This window comes from Myotis brandtii, unplaced genomic scaffold (genome assembly GCF_000412655.1).
Source record: "Myotis brandtii unplaced genomic scaffold, ASM41265v1 scaffold133, whole genome shotgun sequence".
Classification (NCBI taxonomy): domain Eukaryota; kingdom Metazoa; phylum Chordata; class Mammalia; order Chiroptera; family Vespertilionidae; genus Myotis; species Myotis brandtii.
Window position 1 is genome coordinate 3,434,557 of NW_005354718.1, and position 4,682 is coordinate 3,439,238.

Consider the following 4,682-nt stretch of genomic DNA (forward strand, 5'->3'; position numbering starts at 1 on the left):
TGTAGGACATCAAAATTGACCTTGGTTAATGAGGATTTACTTGAAAAACTTTGCTGGCTAGAAGGCTTTCTATAGAATACCTGGAAATAGGTGAGGATCATGGAACACGATATCAGCAATCCAAATTGGCTGTTCCCCCAGATTCATCTTAATCTTATATTTTTCTATCTCCACCCCCCCAAGTTCAGGAGACATAAGAGACAGGGCTTAGCCCTGGTCAGGTAGCTCAACTGGTTAGCGCACCATGCAGCTATGCCAAGGTTGCAGGTTCAATACCTGGTTAGGGCACACACAAGAATCAACCAATGAATGCATAAATAAGTAGAGCAACAAGTCCATGTTTCTCTCCCTCTCTCTCCCTAAAATCATTCCATAAATAGACAGGGCTTGTCTTTAGCTATTAAAGTATGGAAAGTAATAGCAAAAGTTTTAGAATTAGACCTGATTTTGAATTCAGGTTCTACCACTTATTAACTATTTTTAAAAAATGTATTGATTTTAGAGCAGCAGGGAGAGAGAAACATTGATTTGTTGTTCCACTTATTTCTGCATTCATTGGTTGACCCCTGTATGTACCCTGACTGGGAATCATACCTGCAACCTTTGTATATTGGGTCAACGCTCTAACTAACTGAGCCACCTGTCCAAGGCTCCATGTTTTCTTTCCTTTCTTTTTTAATATATTTGTATTGATTTCAGAGAAGAAGGGAGAGAGGGAAAGAGAAACATTCGTGATGAGAGAATCATTGATCAGCTGCCTCCTGTACGTCCCCTACTGGGGATCTAGCCTGCAACCCACGCATGTGCCCTGAATGGGAATTGAAGCATGACCTTCTGGTTCATAGGTGGGCGGTGAACCACTGAGCCATGCCAGCTGGGCTCCATGTTTTCTAAAAGGCCTAGAGAACATAGCAGGTACCCCCAACGCTAATTATTATTCTTACTATTTAAATCTTCACCGAGGATATTTTTTCCATTGATATTTTTGGAGAGAGTGGAAATGGGGGTGGGGGCAGAGAGAGAGAGAGTGAAACATTGGTGTCTGATTGGTTGCCTCCTGCACAGAAGCCCCACTGAACTGGTGATGGAGCCTGCAACTGAGGTATGTGCCCTTAAACGGGAATTGAATTCACAGGCCTTTGGTTTGCGGACAGATGCTCTAACCACTGATAAACCAGCCAGGGCTCTGCTGCTGTTTTAAATCCAGCACCATATGCTCTGGCTCAGTTGGTTGGGCATTGTTCTGTGAACCAGAAAGGTTGCCAGTTCCATTCTGGGTCAGGGAACATGCCGGGGTTTTGGGCTCAATCCCCTGTAGGGCACATGCAGGAGGCAGCCCACTGAAGTTTCGTTCTCACATCAATGTTTTTCTCTCCCTCTACCTTCCTGTCTCTATAAAAATCAATTTTTTAAAAAATTTCAAAAATATTCAGTGCCATACAACTCCCTGCAGCATTTGCTGCCAGGACCCTTCTGCCAACAATTCTCCCACCATGGAGGACATGAACTGTACAGCAACACAGAGGAGTTCGCTGAGGGATTCAAGATCAAGGCCAGCAAAAATCAGGGCAACAATAAAATGTTTATCAGAGGTTTGAGCTGTGGTACAAGCTAGAAAGATCTGACTGTCGCAATTTGGGGTAAGTTTGAGACTGCACAGTGGAAACATCTAGTTACTGGAAGACCAAGAGTATTTGGATTTGTGCTTTTCAAAGATGCTACTCATGTTGATAAAGTTTTGGAACTGAAAGAACACAAACTAGATGGCAACTGATAGACCCCCCAGCCAAAGGACCAAAGTTTTAAAAGGGAAGAAACCCCCCATAAAAAGGTTTTGGGGGAAGGTTGAGCCAAATACTTCTGAAGAACAAATTTAAGAATATTTTGGAGCCTTTGGAGGGATTGAAAAAGTTGAACTTCCCATGGATACAAACAAATGAAAGATGAGGATTTTGTTTTATCACATACATAGATGATGAGCCAGTAAAGAAATTGTTAGAAAGCAGATATCAAACTGGTTCTGGGAAGTGTGAAATCAAAGTTGCACAACCAAAAGAAGAGCATAGGCAGGAACAGAAACAACCAAAAAGGAGGAAAAGTTGCTGCAGCTGGTGGGTGAAGTGGTACTAGGGCCATGGCCCAGGCCAACAGAGCCCTCATGGCAAGGCATCTCTGGGGGGACAATCGCCCAATTACCAGCCAAACTAAAGGAAGACATTGGAGAAAACAGGAAGAGAATGCTAGTAAAAGTTTCTGTTGATCTAAGATGATTATTTTGTAAGACTTTCTAGTGTAGAAGACACAAGTGTCTAACTGTATATAGCCACCAATCAGTTTTCTTTGTTTTTACTTTATCTTTTGCTATCTGTGTTATGACTCAATGTGGATTTGTGTTTATACAAATTTTATTTGTATGATTTCCTGTTAAACCCAAATGCTTCTTTATGTGAAAAAAAAAGATGGTAACTAAAATGGACTGAAGCAAATCAAATACAGTTGTTCCTCAGTATCTGTGTGGGCATTGGCCCCATATAGTTGTTATACTGAATTGTTTAGGGAATAATGATAAGAAAAAAAGTCTGTACATGTTCAATACAGACAGTCATTGTAGGTCTAACTGCATAGCACACATCAGCAACAATGTAGTTTTGTGTGTGTTTTGTTTTTTTTACATTTTCAATATATGGTTGTTTGGCTCTGCAGATGTGGAACCAAAGGATAGGGAGGGCTGACTATATGCTTAAATCCATGATTTTATAATAATATTTAAAATAACATCAATAACTTATTAACCACCTTTGGAAAGTGCTAGGGAACCCAACTTATTTTGAAAACTGGTAATTGAAACAAGCATTTGTGCTGCTTTGCTATGTGAACTGTACCTCAGGATAATCAAATAGCTGATGAGAAAAAGTTTCTTTTTATAGAAGTATTTCAACTCATAAATGAAGAATGGTAAAAATAGAGTATTGTCAATTTGCAACCATGTGATATTGTGATTTATAAGAAATTTAGCGTGTCCCCCCAAAATGTGTACACACTTTGAATAATTATTAAATCTGAAAATAAAGAAACATAAAATGAGCTATGAGCTGTTAAGTGTGTATACATTTTTTTGTGACACCCTATATATATGATAATATAGGCCCAATGCATGAAATTCGTGCAAGAGTAGGCCTTCCTTCCCCCAGCTGCTGGCACCGGCTTCCCTCTGGCACCCGGGACTCGGGCTTCCCTCGCAAAGGGAGGCCCCACCCACCCGCTGCAGCCCGCTGGTCAGTGGCCTGGGCCTCCCTCTGTGGGGCAATCATGGGGTGATGGCCAGGCCCCTGACCAATTGCATCGCACCCGCCTTGGCTGGCCTGGTGCCAATAGGTGTCATAGTGTGGTCCGGATGGTTGACTGGATGGTCAGTCTGCTGTTTGGCTGTTTGGTCGATTTGCATATTATGCTTTTATTACATAGGATGGTCTTCATCCCTATTTCTGGCACACATAGTTTGTTTCTATGATTTGGCTAATTGTGAATAATGCTGCAATAAATATGGAGGTGTGGATATATTTTCAAGATAGTACTTTTATTTTCTTCAGTTAAATACCCAGAAGTTGTATTGCTGGATCATAAGGTAGTTGTAATTTTTTTGAGAAACCTCCATACTGTTTTCCCTAATACAGTGATTCTTTTCACTGCAAAGCACAGTGAGTAGAGAAGCCATCAGAAGATTAGGATTTCAGGTGCATCTGAACTGTAAACCAGCTGCCCCTGCCCCAATACTTTAGGGAAGGGTATTTTCAAATAGATGAGAGAGAAGAGACTGGGTAGGTGAACTGCTTCAGGAACATGCCTGATGTGACTCATTGTCTCTCTTACCACCACTGGAGTACTAGTCTAGTCTCCTGACTGGTCTCTCTTGGGTTCACATCCTTCCCCATTCATCAGAATAGTCTCAAAACAGCAGTCAGAGTCATCTTCCAAAAATATAAATCATATTTTATTCTTCTCCTTAAAACTTTCCAGTGGTTTTTTCCAGCTCACCTAGAATAAAATCTAAAAACTTTACCATGGCCTCATGCTACCTCTAATGACTCTGTCACTCCATTGTACCCCACTAGCTTTCTTGCTGTTCATCTAACATTCCATGCTCTCTCCAAGCTCAGGTCCTTTACATTGGTCTGCTCTCTGTGTCTGGAATTGTCCTTCTTCCAGATAACTGCATACTTTTCTTATAATTTTTATTTATTTACTAGAGGCCTGGTGCATGAATTCGTGCACAGGTGGGGTCCGGCAAGCCTCCCTGATGGGGGCCGATTGGGCTGGGCCGGTGGCGGGGAGGGGCCGTGGGCAGTTGGCCAGCCTATACCGCCCCCAATCTGGGTGGGAGGGCTGATCAGAGGCCTTGCTGGCTGGGGGGAGGGGCTGCAGGTGGTTGGCCTGCCGGCCCGGCCCCCAATCAGGGTGGGGGAGCCAGTCAGGGGTGTGGCCAGCCTGGGGGAGGGGCCGTCCCCTGACTGATCTGGTTGGCCAGCCACAGTGCATGCAGCCGCTAGAGACCCTATCAAGCATGAATTTTGTGCACTGGGCCTCTAATAAATATATGTATAGCTAATATGCTAAGTGCCCATCCGACCAGTCACTATGATGTGCACTGCTGCTGTTAAATATTTTACCCTTTGTTCTCCCTG

At 42.9% G+C, this 4,682-nt stretch overlaps 1 pseudogene; it reads left to right on the forward strand.

Moving 5' to 3' along the window:
* The first annotated feature begins 1,481 nt into the window (after positions 1-1,481).
* LOC102248082 lies at positions 1,482-2,323 on the forward strand (annotated as a pseudogene).
* Positions 2,324-4,682: the final 2,359 nt, after the last annotated feature.